The sequence below is a fragment of the Chelonia mydas genome, chromosome 4 (assembly GCF_015237465.2).
Source record: "Chelonia mydas isolate rCheMyd1 chromosome 4, rCheMyd1.pri.v2, whole genome shotgun sequence".
In the NCBI taxonomy this organism is placed as follows: Eukaryota; Metazoa; Chordata; order Testudines; family Cheloniidae; genus Chelonia; species Chelonia mydas.
Window position 1 is genome coordinate 18025480 of NC_057852.1, and position 24214 is coordinate 18049693.

Sequence of the window (24214 nt, forward strand, 5' to 3'; positions counted from 1 at the left end):
TTCTTCCTTTCCGTGAAGTTTTGGTCACCAAGGACTCAATCCCGAGCACTCTGGCCCTGATCCAGCAAAGCACGTAAGCATATGCTTAACTTTAATCATATGAGTAGTCTTGTTAAAGTTTAGAGGACGTGCCACATGCTTAAAGCTAAGTGCGTGCTTACGTGCTTTGCTGGATCAGGGCCAGAGTGCTCAGCACCTTGCAGGTTTGAGCCTTGAGGCTCTAATGTCAGCCTGTGACTGAACAGCCTTGAGCACAACATACATGAACTAACTGCCCATGAACTGATACACTGTCGCTTAGGCAGCAGCAGGGACCACTGAAATCGCTGTAAACGTTTATAATCATCTGCCCAATAAACACATGCATGACCTCAGATGACCCTTATTTTTTCAAAGTGGAGGCCTCAGACCCAGTAATGGCAGCAATTAACACGTTTGTAAGTCATTAGCCTAATATGTAAGGGTTCATGAATGGTTGAAATCCATCCAAATGACTGATGGCCTGTGATTTAAAGATCACATTTCAAATACTGGTTTCAGAGTAGCAGCCCTGTTAGTCTGTATCCACAAAAAGAACAGGAGTACTTGCGGCACCTTAGAGACTGACAAATTTATTAGAGCATAAGCTTTCAAATACTGGATTTTTTTCAGAGACTCATAACGAACGAACATGCCAGATTTCCAGATTAGCTCAGTGGGGACATGGAAATCAGCTATACGTAAAATTCTTCCGTCGACCTAGCTAGCACCTCTCAGGAAGGTGAATTAACTTCAGTGACTAGAGAACCCTGCCTGTCACTGTAGCGCATGTCTGAGCTGCTGTAGCGGTTTACATGTATAAACGTAGCCTTAGCTCAAGTCATCTACACGAGAGTTAATGCCTCTCGAGTGAGAATAGTTACGCTGCAGATCACTTGAGCTGCACAGAACGACTGGATTAGCAGTACAAAATAGCTGCATCCCCACTGGGAAAGTAGGGAAAATGAGAAGGTTTGAGGCTTACATTCCAAGAACTCACTGAAATGGATTAGTACATGATAAATACATACAGCATGTAACACCTTTCTCTGACCTGTCTAGTTAAGGCTCTGTTTTAGGCTACATGCCCTCCACCTGAAGTCAGCTAATCTGATAGCCAATAAACTCCATCAGCTGGGATGGCTCAGCAGACTTGACTGTTAACTTAAGATCAAACTACTGGAGATATTTTGTCAAATTTTCACAATTCTGACATATACAGGCGTAAGCATGAATCAGACGGTTCAAGATGCTAGCCTACACATTTCTGAGTACTATCATGTTTATGATTCTATGCATGAGCTTATCAGATTGTCCATTATTATGTTTTTAAAATGGGCTTTAAAGATTTCAGATGTGCTTTAAGATGATCATTAGTCTACTAGCATTGGAGAAATTATCCAAGGTTGTGGCTAAACCGAGCGAGAGGATTTCAAATTTATCACTGTTTCTATATAAATTTGTCCCCCATGCCTCTTGAATGGAAGTGTCCTCTTCCTGATGGTTTTTGCAGGAATGCAACCATGATATGAACTTGTTCATTTCTCTTACAAAGAAAAGCTAAATGTTAACATGTGTAGGTGCAAATATGTTTAAATCTGATACTATATAAATCCTTATTTCAACAAATGAAAAAATGCTATCAACAAATCTCAGGCCTTTTATATCCCATAAAGATTGTTTTGCTGCAAAGTCTCTCTACTAAGATTTTTGAGAGGAAAAAAACAGGGAGATAAGACATTCCTTTGACCTGCTCAGAGTAACATCTCTGAAACATAAACAAACGTGATTGGATTTTGGGCATGCGTGACATAGATAAAAGTGCTGTGCACAATCCTGAACATGCAATGATAGTTCCTGGATAGTGCTCTCACTGTTCTTCTGCCATAAAACTGGGTCACTGAGAAGCTTATATGGGGATATAAAACCTTTTACCCTTTAGGCCATCAGTCTGCATCTAGCCTGCATCTAGCCTGCATAGGGTGTTTTGTGACATTTTAGTGACAATGGCACCCATACAGCCCGTTTCCGTCCGGGGGTTTGCACAGTTGTAACTGGTTGGAACACAGAAAACCATTCTGACCAGCATAGCTCCTGCTCAGAAATAACAGTAGAGCACTTATTTTACATCGTATTTAAAAGAAAAGAGCTTTGAAATCGTGATCTTTTGGGACTTAAGATCTGAGGTGGTAATGCTAAAATCTATAAGAAAACAGGAGCAGGTCATATTACACAAACCCTGGACAAAACCAGAGAGGGGGGTAGCATCTTTTCTTATTTTGCTACTCTACAGATGCATTGGTCTCAGACAAGTCAGTGTGGAGATTGCATAGTTATGCTCTGAAGGCAACTACAGCAAGCCTGAATGCTAACCTAGACACGTTCTCATTGAGGGTGATTAATACGAGTTCTACCGTGATACATTTGGAACATAAAATTGAGGGTCTCTCAGGGACTATAAAGCCTTCTTACAAACAGAGCATAGTTATGGACTCTGAAAGTGAAATGCTGAAAAATCAAAGTTGTGCCTAAATTAAGGCCTAGTGGAAGCTTATGCTCAAATAAATTGGTTAGTCTCTAAGGTGCCACAAGTACTCCTTTTCTTTTTGGGTAGATGGGATTCCTGAAACTTTGCAGCTAAATGCTATCGACTAGTTTGGCACACAGCAACCTGCCCTGTATAAGGGGCACCACATAATTGCTCTGACCCAGGGCAGAACAGGAAGTCACAATTTAACCCCTTGCTTCCTGAAGGAGGTAAACTGTGACAGCCCTCTTCCTCGCGTCAGTTTAGCTGGGTTGGCCAGCGCAGTTTTTATTGCTTGTTTACTCCCATTAACCTTGCACGGCCAATGCAGGTCAGAGAGAGTGAACTCAATTTGATTCCTTCTTGTGCATTATCAACAGAATGGTTTTCTGTGTTCCAGCCAGTTACAACTGTGCAAACCCACAGGCAGAGAAGAGCTGTACAGGTGCCACTGGGAGCATTATTTGAAGGAAATATGCTATGTAGGAATAACTGAGGACCTAATTTGGCCTGCAGAATCTTATTACTGGTGGCAATATGTGAGCAAGAAAGAGCCTCACTTGCCTTTCAAGGATTGCCCAGGTTGAATTTTCAGGTTTGGCAGTTTGAAATAAAATCCATTTTATCTGTAAACTGAGCATATATACTCTGTAAATCATTGAGATACGATGAACATGGAACCCCCCAATGTCATTTTTACAAAATCACTTTTCCAACTAGAGCTGCACTTGAAGTTTCTAAGTAAGGTATAAACTGTTGTGGCTTCATTTGTCATAGTGTATAGGCAAGAGGTAACTGCCTGCACCGCCAGGGAGAAGAACAGCTATAAAATCATGCCGAATGTTTATAGGGGCGAATTACGTGTGACATTTGCATTCCTCCTTCTTTGGGTACGTCTACAGAGCAACAAGACCCACAGCAACGAGTCAAGTCTCAGAGCCCGGGTCAACTGACTCGGGCTGGAGCTGTGGGGCTAAAAATAGCAGTGTAGGCACTGGGGTGGGGACTGGAGCCTGGGCTCTGAAACCCAGTGAGAGGCGGGGGCTCGGAGCCTGAACGTCCACCTTGCTACCTTTAGGCAGTGGGAACTTGAGTCAGTTGACCCTGGCTCTGAGACTCACCGCCACAGGGCTTTTTGCGCTATATAGATGTACCCTTTGTGGTCCCAACCAGACCGAACTTCTGACTGAACACAAAAAGAAAAGGAGGAGTTGTGGCACCTTAGAGACTAACAAATTTATTTGAGCATTTATTTGAGCAAATTTATTTGAGCACAGCTACAGCTCACGAAAGCTTATGCTCAAACAAATTGGTTAGTCTCTACGGTGCCACAAGTACTCCTTTTCTATTTGCGAATACAGACTAACACGGCTGCTACTCTGAAACCTGACTGAACACAATCCTCCGTGGCTGGAGGAAGGGTTTGTTGGCTGGGCATTTGGTCGAGATGTTTTGGGTTAGGTGAGCTTTTATGAAGGGAGGGCATGGAGTCATTTTGCTACTCAAACAGTTTTGCCCATTATCTGGTTACTTCTGTTAAGGATGATATATTTATACATTGAAGATCTATTTTCAAAAGCTAGCTTGTGCTCAAAGAGACAGGAGGGAAATGGCCTTACAGCCTGTTTAAACAGGCATTCCTCCCCTCCCCCACCTACTGAGTTGAGTCAAAGAAGATTCCAGACCACAGGAGAGCTGAAATACCGACACTAAACCTTTGATCCTATTTTCAGACAAGCTTCCCTGAATACGTGTCTTAATCTAAAAACTGCAGAGAAATCAATGCCGGTGTGCTATCTGCTATATGTGCAACAACCGGTTTACAATATTAAAATTCAGATAAATGGTAAAACATTGCAATTATTTAGCTCTGCCCCCAAAAAGGCCCAGTCTACCTTATAAAAAACTAAGGGCCCGATCCTGCCAGCCCTGACTTGTGTGAGGTGTCCTATGGAAGTCAATGGAACTCCTCATGTGACTAAAGACAACGTGTGTGAATTAGAGTTGGAAAAACCTGGCCCAGGCATAGGTGTTGCGAGACCATGGATATGGATGCAATAAAAGTAACTGAATAAAAAGAACAGAGGCTTTAGATGGCAGTAGTTTCACAGTGGGACTTCAAACAGGTAAGGCTGAAATATCGCAAGAGATGTATTACTTACACCCGGCTTCGACTCACTGTATTTACTTGTTCATTGACAACATGAATCTTCTCTGCTCTGCCTCCCTGCCCTATGAATGAATGCCAGACTACAGGTGGTTGGAGCTATTCAGTCAGAATGCATATGTGGAGATAGGAAGCCGCACAAGTAATTCTCAAGGAGAGGGGGATATTTAATACTAATAACTATATGGCAGTTTCCATGTGCACAGTGCAGTACAAACATTCATTCTTACAACACTCCCAGGGAGGACGACAGAGAAGTAACAGTGGGCCTGCTCCCAAGTTCACTGAAGACAATGCTGAGCCTCCCCATAGAATGCCAGTGCAGCCTTTATTTAGCCCAGCAACTAAATGCTACTAAAACCAATATGTACCTAGAAACAACTAGGGAGTAGATGGCACTTATAATACAGCAATTTCACTCCCATAGCAAAGGCAGGTACAGTCTAAATTGTTTCCGTTACCCTGTCATAATTTTGGTGGGTTTGTTTCACACTCTACTGCAGCAATACTCTACTGAAGTGAGGGGCATGAACTTTCGGACAATGTCCATCTATTTCTGCGATGGTATGGTTGTGATCTTGCCCTGCGATGGATAAAGCACCATAAAAAGGTAATTGAACAACTGCTGAAATACCTGCACAGAACCCTGAAAATATGGTTCACTCTATTGAAGAGGTTTCAGAGTAACAGCTGTGTTAGTCGGTATTCGCAAAAAGAAAAGGAGTACTTGTGGCACCTTAGAGACTAACCAATTTATTTGAGCATGAGCTTTCGTGAGCTACAGCTCACTTCATCGGATGCATCCGATGAAGTGAGCTGTAGCTCACGAAAGCTCACGCTCAAATAAATTGGTTAGTCTCTAAGGTGCCACAAGTACTCCTTTTCTATTGAAGAGCTGCTGCAATGGAGCAGAAGAGTCTACCATTGTGAGTCTCCACAGGGGAACAAAATCCATCTCTTGTCTTATTGATTTTCTCATAGCGGTTTTAAAAAGAAATCCCCCAAATTAGACCTCCCTACACACATCCTCGGTTGTAATTACCTTCACAACAGGATGAGTATAGTCTTGGTCTTTTTAGTCTCCTACATGGTGAGCAGTGTAAAGGAATAGTACAGAGGTAACAAAAAATCCTTGACAATCTCTTCCTTGCTAAACAACTGCCAGAGCCCGAGGAAAACAGTGAAGACTGTTCTCTGACCTACACGTTTCGCTCTCCTTTTGGAACTTCATGGTATCTGAATATGAACCAGGAGTAACTTCAGTGGAGCACATTTCCTCCCCCTGTGCTGGCCACTTTGTGCCCTAACTGGCCAGCTAACAACTTCCTCCATGTAGGGGTGCTTTGAGAGCGAGGAGATATACCCGAACTGGATGAAGAACAAGGCGGAAAACCAGTGCTGAGGGCCAAGTGGAGGAAGACCAAGTGTTTGGGCAATGAGAAGATGCACAATAGGAGAGGCCCAAAATGGTCACGATTTTGAAATCTGTTTCTTTAAACATTCTTGTGGAGGAATAAATGAAATGAAAAAACCTCTAACAAAAAGAATAGTAGGGTATGGCTGATGTCTGCCTAAATCTCAGACAGAATCAAGGCTTCTGTCCAAATCTAGTCACAGCATTGCCATATCCCGCTGGTACTGCAGAGGGATTTTTATATAACAAACTCCCATAAAGGGCCCAAGGATACAACACAGTCATTAGCAAGAAGTGTCACGTATACTCACCTTAACGATTAACTCAGAGATGTCGGAAGGTGTTTTATAAAAGATCATCAATAATTTAACAGGAGAACTGGCAGTGCCACCCCAACGGTTGGGAATTAAGGGCGCTGTTGGGCTTGGCTGAAAGGAGAAAAGAGCAGCAGCACATATCATGTCACGGAAAATAGCAGTGGAATGGTAAAGAGAAGAAGGTGCCAAATGGCCACTGAATGAAACACAGTTAAAGCCCCCGAGAAAAGAGTAGACCAAACAAACTGACTGGTGTCTAGCAGAGTAAGGGGAAACGAGATCAGCAAGTGCTCAGACCACTGTTCTGAAAGGCTTTGTATAATGATGGCCTTGGGGTCGGAAGCACAAGGCAAGCATTCAGGAAAGCTGGGTTCAATCCCTACCTAACCTCTGCCACAGACCTCCAGTGTGACCTTGGGCAAGTCAATTTCTCTATGCCTTCGCTCCCCAACAAGAGCAATGGGGAGAAGAATCCTTCCTTTGTCTGCATAAGTTCTTCCGGGCAAGAGCGGTCTCTCACTGTGTGTTATATAAAGAGACTTGCACAATGGGGCTCTGATCATAACTGTACCTGTAGGCACTAGTATAAAACAAATGACATATTTGGATGAATCACTGTGAAACTAAAGCAGAAGCTAATGGGTGGCAGGCAGAGGAACTGAAAGGAAAACCACTTCTCCTAGAAATACATTGATAGCAGAGAACCTTAATGAAGTGAAACTTATGACAGACTGACTGAAGTTTCCTTCCCACAAACAGATGTGATTGCTTCTCTACCTATGGAAAGGGGTTTTCTTAGAAATCCACGTACAGGAGGAACACCCTTGATCTCCAATATTACTGCTGCTGCAATAAGTACTTGCATATCCTGCCTCTGCACAGTATCTTCTGAACTGCTTTAGGGAGAGAGTGTTAAAAGGATCTAAAAATCAAGGATTTTTAAAGGCAAGACACTGAGAGCATGGTAACGCACACAGTACAGTCAACCCCACACATTCAAAAGTCATGAGTTAGGCCCCCAAAATTCTCAAGGTCAATTTAAAAACCATGAGACTTTTTAAGGAATCGATTTGGGGTTCTCTGTATTTGCTTTCTTGTTTTTGAGCCCCTGCGCCTGTGGAGACCCCTGCCAGATAGGCATCCTGACCCCGGAGCCTTCAATCCAGGTCCTGGTTTTGACTTGCTGGGAATGTGACCTGCATGTCCCTGCTGAAGAAAGCCAGGCAGGGGAAACCACACAGTATGAGAGGTGTCTTTTGGTGGAGCCCCCCATGAAGCAGGTAAGAAAGCTGTAGTAGGGGTGTCTTGTCTGCATAGCATGCAGGGGCATGAGGACTTCATCAATGAGATGCACATGGAGACATCCAGGATGGAGCATGTTAGCTATTAAGATGACTACAAAGGCACTAGAGGAGAAAAGCACACCATATACTCTGCAGGGAGGAGACTGGCTGCTGGCCACCTTGGGCAGGAGACAATGTTCCACCTGCCACCCAGGTCCCCCACCCACCATGGTCAAGAACTGGTATGCTGTACTGGCAACAGGAGGAGATGAATAGACCACAATGGCTGAGAAGGAGAACCCTCCCAAGGCTGCCACCTGCCCCCAAACCCAAGACGAGGCGGCATAGGGTGCTGACGGACGGAGGCATCAATCTGCTGACCTGACGTGCTGTCCCCGGAGGTATGTTGCCTGTTGCCCTGCCTAGGGCCTGCATCCAAAATGTTACAGAAAGCTCATCCCAAGGCTCATCTATCCCTCTGACCACTACCCCATGCTGCTCATCTACCTGGCACTAATAATACTGCAAGGTCTGACCTTGAGCAGATCAGCAGTGACTACAGAACTCTGGGAGTGAAGGCAAAGGAGTTGGTGCACAAATGGTGCTCTTGCCCATCCTCCCAGTTGAGGGTAAGGGCCCAGGCAGGGACATGCACATCCTAGAGATGAATGCACAGCTTCACAGATTGTGTTGAAAGGAGAGCTTTGGCTTCCTCAACCTTGGGATGCTGTTCTGTGAAGGAGGACTTCTGGGAAGAGATGGGGTCCACCTGACCACAAAGAAGAAGAGCATCTTCACGTACCTACTTGCCAACTTAGTGAGGAGGACTTTAAATTAGATTCAAAGGGGGAAGGTGACAAAACCCCACAGGTAAGTATGAAAAAAGATGCCCTGAAAAGAGGGCTAGATGTTGGAGGAGAAATAGAAAATTAAAAGAGGGTCATCGGAGCAACAAGAGAGAAATCAGTGCGAGAATCTGTTCAATATCTTAGATGTCCATACAAAAATGTAAGGTGTATGGGAAATAAAAAAGGAAGAACGTGAAGTATTAGTACATAAACTAAATTCTGACATAACTGGCATCGAAGAGACAGTGGGATAAACCTCATGACTGGTGTATTGCTATAGAGGGGTATAGCTTGTTCAGGAAGTACAGGCAGGGAAAAAGGGAAGGAGGTGTTGCATTATACATGAAGAATATATTACGTCTAGAAAAGATGAGAGGAAGATCAGTTGTAAGTCTCTAGGGGAAGATAAAAGAGGGGAAAATACAGGGGCAATATCATGTTAAGGAGTTACTATAGACCACCAAAACAGGAAGTGGTGTTAGATGAGTTATTTCTAGAACAAGTAACAAATATCCAAAACACAAGACCTGGTAGTAATGGGGGACTTCATAGATATCTGTTGGACATTTTCTGTTTTGCCAAAAGGCAAAAGAGAAAATGTCCAGTAAGTTATTGGAATGTATTTGGGACAACTTTTTGTTTCAGAAGGTAGAGGAAGTAACCCAGGGGACAGCCATTTTAGACTTTATTCTGACCTGGGTGAAAGTGATAATTCAATGATAGATTTAATGATCTAAAGAAATGAAGGAGTGAGAGCCACAGAATAAGGACTTGGACTTCAAAAAATCAGACAGACTCAGAGAACTGGTATGTAAGGTCCCACGTGAAGACAATCTAAGGGAAGAGAGAGTCAGGAGAACTAGCAGTTTCTCCAAAAGACAATATTAAAGGCTCAACAACAAACTATCTCCATGCAAAGGAAACATAGGTAGAATAGTAGGAGGCCAATATGTCTCCATTAGGAGCTCCTTAATGACCTGAAATTCAAAATGGAATCCTGCAAAAAGTCAAAACATGAAGAAATTTCTGAGGTTGAGTAGAAGCAAATAGTGCACACATGTAGATACAAAATCAGAAAGACTAAGGGACAAAATGAGTTATATCTAGCAAGGGACATAAAAGGCCATACTAAGAGGTTGCATATATACATTAGGAGCAAGAGAAAGATGCAGGAAATTATAGGTCCTCTTACTTAGTGGGGAAGGAGAGCTTGTACTAGATGATATTGAGAAGGCAAAGGTATCTAATGCCTATTTTGCTCCAGTCTCCACTAAAGAGGTTAATTGGGACCAGATACTTAACACAATTAATATTAACAACAAGGGGGAATGATCACAAGCCAAAATAGGGAAAGACCAGATTAAAGAATATGCAGAGACGTTAGCTGTATTCTTGTCATCCAATGGTACTTAAAGAACTAGCTGAAGCAATTTTGGAACCATTAGCAATTATCTTCAAGAACTTATGGAAGATAGGAGAAGTCCTAGAGGACTGGAGAAGGACAAACATAGTATCTATCTTTCAAAAGGGGATCCAGGGAATAATACAACAGTGAGCCTAACCTTGCTACCTGGAAAGATACTGGAACAAATTATTAAACAATCAATTTTTAAGCACTTAGAGGATAACAGGGTGATAAGTGATAGCTAACATGGATTTGTCAAGAACAAGCCATGCCAAATCAACATAATTTCCTTCTTGACAGGGTTACTGGCCTAGGGGATAGGGTGGAAACTGTAGACATGATGTATCATGATTCTAGCAAGGCTGTTGACACAGTCTATATGACAGGTTTCAGAGTAACAACCGTGTTAGTCTGTATTTGCAAAAAGAAAAGGAGTACTTGTGGCACCTTAGAGACTAACCAATTTATTTGAGCATAAGCTTTCGTGAGCTACAGCTCACTTCATCGGATGCACATTGTGGAAAGTGTATAATAAGATCTTCTACACTTTCCACAGTATGCATCCGATGAAGTGAGCTGTAGCTCATGAAAGCTTATGCTCAAATAAATTGGTTAGTCTCTAAGGTGCCACAAGTACTCCTTTTCTTTTTAGTCCTATATGACATTCTCTTAAGCAAACTAAGGAAATGTGGTGCATGAACAGCTGGTTGAAAAACCATCCTGAAAGAGTAGTTATCAATGGTTCACTATCAAACTGGGAGGACATATCTAAAGGACTCTGTACTTTGTCTTTCTCTGTTGTGCAGCAGTTCCCAAGCCTCTGGTTTTGGGCTTTCCCTCCTCCCATCACTCATGGCACAAATGGACTCCCCCCTTTGGTTTGTTTGAATACCAATTCAGAAACTCAATGGGCTGCCTTCTCCTACCCCTTTTCTAAACCTCCCCTTTCATCTGACAGCAGCTGAGCCTGCAGTTGAGTTAGAAAAGGAATTACTCTCCACAGTCAATGGTATTATTGAATGTACCTGGAGAACCAGGTCCTACTGCAATACCCTTTCCTGATCTGATCAGCAGTGTTAAATCACATTCTGTGATGCAAACTCTCTCTCTTTCACCTTCTCAAGTGGCTGGGGCCCTCATTTTCACAATGCCAAGGACTCATTTCCCCTAGTCCACCAAGACGACACATTCAGGAGAGCATGCAGCTTGCCAGCCCGCAACCACCCTTCAAAGGCAGAGCTAGGAAATGCCCATTCTGTTCCTGCCATTACTGGATGACTGCCAGTCTCTCTCATTCTGGGGTTGGAATACAAGTGTGACATAAAGGAGTGCTGGTAAGATATTGTCCTTTATTGCCTAGCCCCAATCACATAACATAGGACACGACTGCAAAGTTAATACCCATCACAAGACAGGAGTCAATATCCATTGGCTCCAGTTCATACCGTTACACAGATAACAGGGTATCAGCTAATCAGGAATTGATATAGAATCTGCCTATCCCCTAAACTCTAGGGGCCTTAATCTAAATTCTTTCACACTCTTTTTAGATGCCATTGTCACGAAGATATAGATCAGAGGTTCCCAAATTTTTCTTATTGCGTATCCCCTTCCAGATCTACCAGCTGCTCACATAACCACTACCCTTCTCATCACTGATACTTTGTGTGTTGTTCTTAACACTACCTGTCTTTAGCCATCTGTCCATATTTCACTGTTATGAACAGTTATAGTGCGACGTATACAACTGAAAAAAAACCACCCTTACATTCTGAGCTCAGTTAGAGTGGACAGTTGCTGAGCAACTGAACCTGCACTGTATGGTGATTGGGGGTGAGGGCTCTGAACATCAGTATCTCTGTGTATCTGTGTTCTCATTTGTGCATCTTGAAGTAAATTAACTACTGTATTTTATATAACAAATTCCAACCGAGTTTTAAAGCTTTTTCTGAGTAGCCGATTATGAAAATACAATAAATAAAATAATTAATAAATAAAATCCACCATTACATAATTTCACCTATGTACCCCTCAGAGATGTCTCGCATACCCCCAGGAGTATGCATACCACAGTTTGGGAACCCCTGGTAGAGACTGTATTATAGAGAAGTATTTAAGTAGCATAGCTCTTGTCCCAAAAAATACACTTTTATTAATAAGGAGAACCATTTGTCTGCTTTCTTCCTATTAACTGCACAAAGTTTTCAAAGAATAAAAAGTGCTCCTTCTTCTTGGTAGGAACAATTGATTTAGTTTTTAAAGCACTGGTAGGATTTCAAAGGAATTTTTTTAAAGCTTTTCTGAATAAAGCACAATATACAAGACAAACAAACAGATTAAGCAGGGAAAATAAAGGGCTCAGTAGAGACCTTTCAAATGAACTATATGCTAGTTTTTTTTTCTTTAAACAGGAAATTGGGTTTCACTTCTCATTTGCAAGAAAGTGTCGAAGGGCAGCTGATCAAACACAGTTTCATTACTAGCAAAAATTGTATTAGTTATAATCAAAAACATCTTTTAACCATTTAAATACTTTCTGACTGAAATGATTATAGCATTTGACAGTGATGCATCTGAAATATTATTCCATGATTAGGCTGTATTATCAGAGTGAGATCCCTCACCCTCATATAATGAGTAAATCATGACAATTTACATCACATGGCCTTGGCACATAATGTAGTTTTATTGTGAAGTTAAAACAGAGAAGGCTTGGTTTTGCTCTGACCTACACCAGAGTAAATCAGGCACAATTCCAGTGAAGTCAGTGGCATTACATCAGTGTAAAAGTGGTGTAAATGATACAATAAGGAGGCTCATAGTTTGCATATTCAAAGCAGACACAGAAAAAAAATACCTATCCAAATTCAATCCACGGATTATAAAGCTGAGTCTCGGTTATAGAAACGCTGAGGAAGTGGGGACAGGACAGTCTATAGTGAATTTGTAGAATTTGCTACGCAGTATATTGTGGTTCTCTATTCACATCACACTAATATCTTACTAGAAATGGAACAAAAACGAGCAGTTAGAGGCCTAGTGTCACTTGTGGTCATCAGTGGCTGAGTTAGAGTTGCTGAGCACATTTCCACCAAGCAGCTGTGGTAATTTGAACCCAACTTTTCCCACCATGGGTTTATATGCTCAAAAATGGACAGGCGAGAAATCTCTCCAGACACCAGGTAAAGTTCAAATCCCATTGGATGTGCCCCCCAAATTAGACAGTGGATCCAAGCAGATGTCATTTATCATGCACCCACAACCACTATCATCAGACAAACATGCTTTGTTTATTTGCACCCACGAGACAAGTGTAAATTCTGTGCTTTATTTGAAGGGTTATTTTCAGAAGAAATATGCAGGCAGAAGTATGCATGCAACTCACAGTAAATGCAGGGAAATTTCTGGCCTGATGATTCTGAGCTGCACTGTGGGTGTGGAGAGAAGTGGCCAAGCAGAGGGTCCCTGAGCCATGTTCAGTACAGTTCAGGGATGCCAGGGAACATTGGAGGAGCACTGAGTGCCTCCCACTGGCAATCTATGGCAACGGGAGCAGTACGCAGTGAGCCAGTCCATGCCCCCAAATCAATTTATCATGTGGACTGCCATAGAGTTTAATAGTCAAGCCCCCTGCTTCATTTTCAAGAAGTACTGGGGGCCACATTTTTAAAGGAGTTTAGATGCCTAAAGATGCAGGAATTTTCAAAAGTGCCGAGGCACCTAGCTCCCATTGGGAATTGAAAATCCCACTATCTGCATCTTTAGCTGCCTAAATATCTTTAAAAATCTGGCTGTAGGCCCTTACCCCATCCTGATCTTGACTCACTGTTGCTCCCTTACCCTCCTTTCCCCTAGTGCAGCAGTTCTCAAACTGAGTCGCGACCCCGTTTTAATGGGATCAACAGGGATGGCGTTAGACTAGCTGGGGCCCAAAGCTGAAGCCAAAGCTGGTTACAGGCCCCCTGCTCCGGGGTGGTGGGGCTCGGGCTTCGGTCCCCCTTCCTGGGGTTGTGTAGTAATTTTTATTGTCAAAAGGGGGTCGCGGCACAATGAAGTTTGAAAACCGCTGCCCTAGTGCATCACCTAAGTCAGGAAGGCCAACGTTTTAGCCTATGAGAACCTACCTGCAAAGTACTGAGCATTGTGGTCTCAGTCCAGCAAAGCACGTACTGTACATCCTTAATTCTAAGGCTATGAGCATTCCCATTGACTTCAGTGAGACTATTCATGTGTTTAAAGCTAAACACGGGCTTAAGTGTTCTGCTGGATCAGGTTTAGAACGCTCAGCAACTTACAGAATGGAGCCTGGAGTGTACTTTGCTTGGTTACAGCTCATTCCCCATGGAGCTAGTTAAATGCAAACAACACTTTACTATAATCACAGGAACACCGACCCCAGAAAAGCATTTCAGCCCCAGTTATAGCATCCATCACGCAGAGCTGGGAAATGTGCAATTCAAGACATCCCAAATACACAACAAAATTTAAACAAAAGTCTTGGAAACCTCTCCCAGTAGCTAGAGACAGCACAGCACCAGAGAAGAGAGAGAAGCATGAATGGCTAATTGCTCCAGGCTGATTGTCTACAACTCTTTGGGGTTTTCCTTGTCTCCCTCCTGAGCTTCACTGTTAATGATGCTTTTGTACTTTCAATGAAACCCTTTGTTTAAAAAAAATAAAATCAGCCTGAAATACAGGGATTGTAATCACCGAGAGAGCAGTTTGACACCAGCACTCCCATGCAGTGTAAGAACATAGAGCTGGGAAAGGTAGTTTAAACTAAACCTTGTAAGCAATTTTTAAAACAAAACCGAAAACTGTCACCCAAAGGGCTTAATTCTAGCTTGTCCTATGCAAGTGTACTAGGGGAAAGGAGCAGGGAGGATCTTTCCCTGCCCCACTACACCCACATAGGAGCCAGGCAGAATAGTGATATGAGTCAGCAGTGTGCCCTTGTTGCCAAGAAGGCCAACGGCATATTGGGCTGTATGAGTAGGAGCATTGCCAGCAGATTGAGGGACGTGATTATTCCCCTCTACTCAGCACTGGTGAGGCCATACCTGGAGCATTGTGTCCAGTTTTGGTCCCCCCACTACAGAAGGGATGTGGACACATTGGAGAGAGTCTAGCAGAGGGCAATGAAAATGATCAGGGGTCTGGGGCACATGACTTATGAGGTTAGGCTGAGAGAACTGGGGTTATTTAGTCTGCAGAAGAAAAGAGTGAGGGGGGGATTTGATAGCGGCCTTCAACTACCTGAAGCGGCGTTCCAAAGAGGATGGAGCTCGGCTGTTCTCAGTGGTGGCAGATGACAGAACAAGGAGCAATGGTCTCAAGTTGCAGTGGGCGAGGTTTAGGCTGGATATTAGGAAAAACTTTTTTTCACTAGGAGGATGGTGAAGCATTGGAATGGGTTCCCTAGGGAGGTGGTGGAATCTCCATCCTTTGAGGTTTTTAAGGCCCGGCTTGACAAAGCCCTGGCTGGGATGACTTAATTGGTGTTGGTCCTGCTTTGAGCAGGGGGTTGGACTAGATGACCTCCTGAGGTCTCTTCCAACCCTAATATTCTATGATTCTATGATTTAGGCCTGACTCAGCACAGCCCTTAAGCACATGCTTAAATGCTCTGCTGAATAGGAATAGGACTTAAGCATAACCTTAAAGTTAAGCATGTGCTTAAGTGCTTTGCTGAATTGGGGTCTTAATGCTCAACTGAGTGCTAGGTGTAATCCTGGCTAATGAAGGGAGGAGAATATGGATCAGGGGCTTGGGGACATATCCAGGCTGATCCCCCTGCAGTACATTAGTGCCTGCAAATATGTGCTGAAGTATAACAAATGCTGCTGCTTCTTTGAGCCAGCAGTAAGGAATGCTACTGAGTGGGCTGCCCCTAGGCCTGGAGCCACCGTCTAGCCAGTTACTTATATGGCTCTCTTCACTCCTGGGTCTTCCCTGTTGAAACAGAACAGCACAGATAACCTGTGTTCAGCCATCATGGCTGCTCAGCACATTAGAGGCCACACAAAAGAATTCAGTTCAATAATCTTAAAAACTTGGACTCTATAGAGTTCAAATGATGCAGATATCCAAAGTCACTAAATCTCTCTGCACCTCGGTCCCTTCTCTACAAAATGGGAACAACAAACAATCCCTTTCTTCCATCCTTTGTATAGCTTGTCTGTTTGGATGGTAAGCTCTGTGGGGCAGGGAATCTCTCTTACATGTATGTACAGCACCTCGCACAATAGGACCCCGATCTGGAAAAATGTCTAGGTGCTACTAAAATGCAAATAAGAAATAATTATTGTGAATGACTTGGTTTACACACACAAAAATGGAAAAATAAGCTTACAGGATAAATATTCAGTGTGAGATCAACAGGGAATTTAGCCATGGATATTTTCTAGAATAGTATCAAATTTACTTCACAAAATCTGAATCCAGGCAAAACTCACTGGATTTGGGGTTTAATTACAAACCTGACACTGAGGCCAGGTTCAATGAAATGTTTGCAAAAACCTTCCCAGGGAACCTGAGCCAAGTTCCAAGGGGATGTTTACCAAGTTTCAAGTGAACCTTGGAAGACTGATAGTCTTGGCTGGAAACCATGTGAAATGTGATGGCCTCATATGGTTAGACCACAAAATGGGTGAAATTCAGCTGTTTCAATAAGGTTTGGTTTGCGGGTTTGCAGTCCCTCAAAGGCAAAGCAAAATTCATGGGTTGTGAATGCACAGGAAGCAAAAATACTGACAAAAGGTTTGCATCCATCCCTGAGAAATGAAACCATTGAGTTTCACATGCAAGGCTGATATTTTCTTTAAATACTCACAACTGGAAATTGCTCTTACTCTTGCACTTTGCTTTCCAAGATTCTTCTGCCCACTTTTGGTATGAACAATTTTTAAAGCACAAGTATACTATAAATACCGGTGCTTGCTGAAAAATTATGAGACTTGCTTGAATTTGTGCATGAAAATGGAAAAACAAACGTTCTCTGGCACATACTTGCGGGAAATGTGGGTTGAAAAGTTTAATGCCATGAACCACCCAAAATCATTTGATTGTAACCAGAATTACTGACCATCTATTGGGGGGGGGGAAATCCAATTGTATGGGATTTCTATTCATTGCAGGCTTGATTCGAGACACAGGCAAAATAAAGTGGCTAACAAAGGCTCTAGCTCTAGGAGGTGCACAATGACAGTGCCGAGGACTCCACACAGCTGGCTGAAATTTATTCCATCCATTGTAGTGCTGAAGATCTGGAGAGCAGGTTCTTTTAGTCAGACTGGGAAAAGCAGATATTTCCTCATCTAGGGAGCCAGTACATGGAGGGGTATTCCCGACTGACTGTAGCATTTCATGTTTCAGCAAGGTCATACTGTATCCTGTCTATTACAAAGATAGGTTTCAGAGTAGCAGCCGTGTTAGTCTGTAGTCGCAAAAAGAAAAGGAGTACTTGTGGCACCTTAGAGACTAAATAAATTGGTTAGGCTCTAAGGTGCCACAAGTACTCCTTTTCTTATTACAAAGATGGGCTTCAACCAAAACCCTGAATCCAAATACCACCACGTTTTGGGTATGTTTGAAATCTGGACCCAGATCCAAATTTGCCACCTTTTTAATGGGATAAACCATAATCCCAAACCAGAACACTCCCAAACATGGGGCTATTCAAACTCCAGAGATAAATTTTATACCTTAAGTCTCTCTCTTATCCTTTCAGTGTTGAGGGTGCAGGTGTGTTCTGAAATCTTGTTATAAATGTGTTTTTAATGAAAGATCATTTAAACTGCACTGCAGTTACTTCTGCAATGCACTCCAATTGTCTTTTGCAATGTATTTTCTGTGCTCTGCATACAAGAAATGCCCAGTAGTAACCTTTGGCTAATAATAAAACTAAATGATTGACAAAGTAAGCTAAAGTTTATTGAAGAGCCGTTGGAACACCTTGATATCGTGGAAAAATACTAACCACACATCAGCTGCTCCAGCACTTCCAGCTTTCTGTTTTAGAGTTGTGTGCTGCCCTAAATCATCTTTCAGTCAACCACCATTGTGGATACAACAAACAACATTTATAGAAGAGTTTCCAGCTCCCCCACCCCTTAAAGGACTATTTAAAAAACACATTATGTTTCAGCTCTCCAAGTCGGAATTACAGAGCTCTTTCAGACAGAATGACATGTGCTAGAAGTCATTTTAAACGTTTCAGAGTAACAGCCGTGTTAGTCTGTATTCGCAAAAAGAAACGGAGTACTTGTGGCACCTTAGAGACTAACCAATTTATTTGAGCATAAGCTTTCGTGAGCTACAGCTGTAGCTCACGAAAGCTTATGCTCAAATAAATTGGTTAGTCTCTAAGGTGCCACAAGTACTCCTTTTATTTTAAACGTTGTTACCCAAATCTAAGAGTTGAAAGTCCATTCTGACACTTAGTAACTTTTTAAAGCACTCAGGGGGCTGTGAAACTCATTTTCTCTGTTTCATTAAATGCCAGCATCTCTGGAGCTAGGAAGAGGTAGATGAGCACAATCCTCCGGGGCTTTAGCTCTGGACAGGTTCCTGTTGCTTATTCAGTGTAAATCAGCTCTCCTTAGTGGAAAATCACTAGCCAGTTTAAGGTACACTCTCAAGGGAATACTTGTCCAGAGTAATAGCTCCAATGCCATCAAGGGTCGGACTGTGCCACTAGGTCCATATTTAGGGCTGTGCAAAGCTGTGTTGCACTGAGGGGGCAGCTCTGGGAGGGATTGTCCTTCCCAGGCATTCAGGGCAAGCGTGCCCACACCTGGAGCTCCCAGCAATGCACCTGAAGCATGACTGCTGCATCAGTCATTGGAAAGGTGCTCTCCCCCTGGTACTTTTGGCCCTATGTGGCCAATACACGGGTAGGGGGTGCAGAGGGCAGGTCTATGCCTCTTTTTTTTTTTCTTGTCCTTCACCTTTGTCAAATCTGATCCTGCTAAATTGTGCTGTTATCTTACTGCATATATTTACATCTAATTATTATAATTAATTTGTATAACAACAGCACCTAGAGGTTGAGGTCCCATCCTGCTAGGCGCTTGACAGACATGCAGTAAAAGGCAGTTCCTGCCCTGGACAGCTTGCAATCTTAACTCAAGGTAAATCAAATTTCGGGGGGAGGAAGAGGAGGAAAGGGTAGCAGTAAAATTAGCATGTTTTTGCATAAGCCAGCTGTGTGCACAGTTTGCAGCTGTATTGCGTAGGGCTTTATTCTCATTTACAGTACAGCCCCTCTATGCCAATCTGGCAGTGCAAAGGGGCCTTAAAGTGGGCATATGTTGCTAGAATGGTGCAAAAGGGCTTAATGTCAATGAGAATCAGGCCTGTACAGTTTTTTGTTTGTTAATGATTAGAATAATATGATCCATAACAGTAGGCACAGCTGGCCACTTGCCCAGCCATGATCTGTTGGCAATGTGTTTTCGGTTGTAGCGTTGAGAGCCAACTTCTTTTCACTAACAATTCGTACTGAAAATCAAATTAAAAACAAAATGGTTCAAAGTGACATTTGGTGGGTTACGTTTTTGATTGACACCTGAATGTTTCAAGACTGGACTTTCAAAAAAAATTATCTGTATCAGCTTAACTCTGCTCCAATCAAAGTCAGGAGTTTGACCACTGATTCCAAAGGAGGCAGAGTTACACCAATACTGAGCACTCCGGGAAACCCTACCATAAAGTAACAAAACCAGGGCTTTCAAAAATTAGACGGTGGGAGGGGAATTCCACATAGGAAATAGGAAATGCCTGAGTGGATCAGATGCAACACCCATCTAAGATCAGTACCCTGTCTCCAACAGACATACAGAATACCGGGCCAACCACTTCAGTCCAAAGACATCACACTGGTGATCCTTCCTCCTCAAGCAAAGTTCTATGAGCCTGTGGATTAAACCACAAGCTAGGAACAGGAGGACCCCAATTCTATCTTCGCCCTTGCCACACACACATTCTACACATATTCAGACGTGATAAGCACCAGTAAGACTCCCATTGACTTTAATGGGAACGGAGATAGGCCAACACTGAGTGCTTTTTGAAAATCCCACCTTATATACATTCCCAAAGGACTCATTTGTTTAGCTGTACCAGTGACTGCTTCATATATCAACGTCCCTTCATTTTGCTCCTAGTATGTAAGTGTCTTTCGACATTTACCTAGGGTCCTTTGAAAGAATAAGGTGAGATAACTATCTAAGGGTGAGTAATGCCACACGCTCTTCACAAGGCAGTGCTGGGTGTGTCAGAGTGCAGAGGAAAGAAACACCATTTCTTGGAAAAAGGAGGAATTTCCCATGTTGACCACCCTGAAGCTGGGGAATTTTCAAGGTAACTGCTAAGCAGCTCATGTGTGTATTTCTCACCCCGCTAGATTGTACACAATTGATAAGGAAAATTCCAGTAAGGCAAGCAGTTTTGCTTTGAATGGGACTTTATCTGCTCTACAAAGCATTCTGATGCTTTAGAGTTAGTCGGAGTGTGGAGGAAGGACTGTTTTCGTCTCATATAAAAAGATTTGATGTCCAGCTAGGGGAGCGAGTCACAGCTTCTGTACACAGACCTGTGCTAGCTCTCATCGAGCTAGCGTGAATATAAATAGTAGCGTAAACAGTATTGTAGCCATGGTAGCATAGGCAGCAGCAGCCATGCCAAGTACATAACCCCTGGTTTCGGGAGGGTTTGAACGAGGCACGGCTGAGCTGTGTGGCTGCGGCCGCTGCCCATGCAACGCTGGCTACAGTGCTATTTATACTCACACTACCTTGCTTAGACCTGGCACAAATATACGTACACGAGCTGGGAATCACACCCCGAGCTCGCAGTGTAGACCTGGCCAAAGATGACCTTTCTGAATAATGCTAAGTCCTACAACCCATAGACAGCACCCCGATTTAGCAGGAGAAATATATGGGAGAGGATACTTATTTCATAATTCTTAACACAAGACAACAGGTTGACGAGAAAGACTGTAAGAATAATCATTTTCCTTTTACTCACCAGAGTCATCACCATCAATAGCAATCTCGGACACCCCGGCACTGAAGTAAGGCTTCTAGAAATCTTACCTACGCACTCTTAGTCACAATTTGAGGCACATGATCATCACATCAGATGTCATATGGGAGCTGCACATGAGCAACAGCCGGGATAAATGAGCCAGAGTTGTTTGCCTATCTGCAGTGCATTCTGAGGAAAACAGAAATGTGGGGCTCAAAAGTAGCTATCTTACCATGATCCTTCTTGGGGGTATCGCCTGCCAACATGCCAATTTTCTCTGGAAGTGGTAGAGGAGGGGAGCTGTGGGAACCCCTCACTTTCTTCCCCATCCCAGCATGATAGAACTTCCCTGGGGTAAAGAGGAATGGATAGAACTCTTTGCAGAGTCTTAGGTTATTTTTAGGCTAAATGTTGACTACAATGGTTATGATCCCATGCCAGGCAGCAAGGATGGTCTTGTGGTCAACGTCCTGGCCTGGGACTCAGGAGATCTAGGCTCAATTCCTGGCTCTATCACAGACTCCCTGTGTCCTTGGGCAAGTCACTTAATCTCTCTGTAACTGAAAATGGGGCTAATGATACTTTGTCTCTACCATTCTTTGTCTGTCATCTATTGACAATGTAACCTCTTTGGGCAGGGACTCTCTCCTCCTTTGTGTTTGTACAACACGAGTCACAAAGTGGCCCAATCTTAGTTGGGACTTCTAGCCTCTACCATAATACGATAATGAATATAGGAAGGATGTAAACACTAACATGGGAAGAGAGGAAGAAAGAGACGAAGGATGTTGAGGGTGGCCTGAGAGGTATTATTGAGAGTAAGGAAGAATAGATAGCAGAAATGAAATTGAGAAAAAGGAAATAGAAGATAAATATCAGAAAATTCTGAGCAGCTATGAAATCTTATAGACTGTTGAATAGTCTTCTAAGGGAAGTGGTGGACTTCATAACAAAACTAGCCTAAACAAACCACTTGATAGGGAACAATTATTGTTCCATGTCTAGAATACTGTGATGTTATTTCCCAATTCAATTCTCCATTACTTTCTCCATTTTTCTATGGACAATAGCAAATTTCTCTTCAGTGAGGCACCTTTTCTCTAGCCATAGTGCGGTCTCAACTGGTTGCAGAGTGTTTTTTTTATTTTTAAGGAAAGAGTAAAAGATATTCTTGAAGTTTCCTTTCTGGAATGGCTTTTTAGTTAACCCTCTGGGGGCAGAGATTGTCTTTCTGTTCTGTGTTTGTAGAGCACCGACACAATGGGATCCTGGTCCAGGACTGGGGCTCCTAGGCACTGTGATCGTATTATTTATTTATGTATAATAATAAAATAATAATAGTTCAGCAGATAATCTGAACAATCATCCAAGGCAGATGTGTATTGCTGTATGGACAGTCAGAGCCTGTCACAGGCAACCAATCCTGTCCCTGCAGACTTGTTGAGCAAGTTGAGTAGTATCTTCTGTTCTTTTCTCTACTCCTCCCTATAGCGATTCTTTCAGCCAGTGACTCCCTGGTCGGTCAGCTGATCTGCACTGATGACAGCTGTCCGCTGTCCTCTCCAAACCATTCATGTTTCTTTTGCATCACCATTGCAACTCAAGGTCAACGGACATGGAAGCTTTGAAGCCATAGTGTTGTTTTACCTGTGCACAGCAGGGGACTTACAGTGAGACTCTCCTCGTTTTTATCTCTGTTCAGATTGTGACTCCATCCATTGTAGGGAGATATGAAGCTACTTGCCCAATGCTCCCTGCTGTAAACAGCTCAGTAAAAAGTGGGTGGGGGTGGGAGGTTGGCGGCAGGAGTCTTGGCTCCACCCCACCCGCCCCCTTACTTATTGTCCAGGATAGCTGTCTGGGTGCACAGATAGGGACAAATGAGTCTGTAAAAGGAGAAAAGTGAAGACACTTCTTCCAGAGTCAGAAAACGTGATTCTGAGTCACCATTCCTTCTCTGCTCTGTTGTGGATGTGGCACAGCGACGTGCTGCCCTTTACTCAGGGGAGATTGTAATGTTACACTCGAGCCCTCTGTGTTAATCATGTGGTCATGATTGTGCACTCATATATTAGAGCAGGGGTGGGCAAACTTTTTGGCCCAAAGGCCACATCGCGGGTGCGAAACTGTATGAAGGGCCGGGTAGGGAAGGCTGTGCCTCCCCAAACAGCCTGCCCCCCCATCCGCCCCCTCCCACTTCTCACCCCCTGACTGCCCCCTTCAGAACCTCCGTCCCATCCAAGCCCCCCTGCTGCTTGTCCCCTGGCCCCCCACCCCTAACCGCCCCCCAGGACCCCACCCCATATCCAACCCCCCCGCTCTCTCTCCCCTGACTTCCCCGACCCCTATCCACATCCCTGCCCCCTCACAGGCCCCCTGGGATGCCCACCCCTATCCAACCCCCCCGTTCCCCATCCCCTGACTGCCCCCCCCAGAACCTCCACCCCATCCAACTGCCCCCTACTCCCTGTCCCCTGACTGCCCCCCAGGACCCTCTGCCCCTTATCCAACCCTTCCACTCCCCACCCCCTTACCATGCCGCTCAGAGCACCAGGAGCTCACAGCCCCGCCGCCCGGCCAGAGCCAGCCTCGCTGTCGCATCGCACTGAGGCTGCGGGGGAGGGAGGACAGCAGGGGAGGGGCCTGGGGGCTAGCCTCTCCAGCCGGGAGCTCAAGGGCCGTGCAGGACGGTCCGATGGGCCAGATGTGGCCCACAAGCCATAGTTTGCCCACCTCTGTATTAGAGAGATCTTGCTTCTTTCGCCTGTTTCCCAGGAGCATCCTTGCTCCTGCAGAGTTCATAACAAAAAGCTCTCTTACTAAATCAAAAGCTGTGCTATTTCTCAGTGACTGTCAGATGTAAAGTGGCGAGTTCCATTCATTCGTTTTCTGTCATGGTTAGGCTTGACAGCCTATTTGCTTGTTTGATTTAAATCCCACATTTGCAAGGAGTCAGCAGCTCAGGTACCTTTAGATTTTTGAAAAGCATATAGTCTGTAGACAGCAGGTTGATAGGTCTCTGTCTTCTCAGGTCAGCCTTTCTTGTGTAGAAGAACAGTAACAGTATTATTACAAATCTGATGGATAAAATATGGTTTGTCAGGCAGAATGAAATCAATCTTTTTGTTCATTTCCATTTACACTTCCCCTTTATACCGCTGTCTAATTCCCCTTTATGTTCCTCCGTGCAGATGAAGTTCCTAA

General features: G+C 43.7%; 1 protein-coding gene across 3 annotated transcripts in view; it reads right to left on the bottom strand.

The window, feature by feature from the left end:
• RASGEF1B (RasGEF domain family member 1B) overlaps positions 1 to 24214 on the bottom strand; it is a 364027-nt gene that overhangs the window by 73528 nt on the left and 266285 nt on the right. The gene's annotated exons all lie outside the window — the stretch shown is intronic.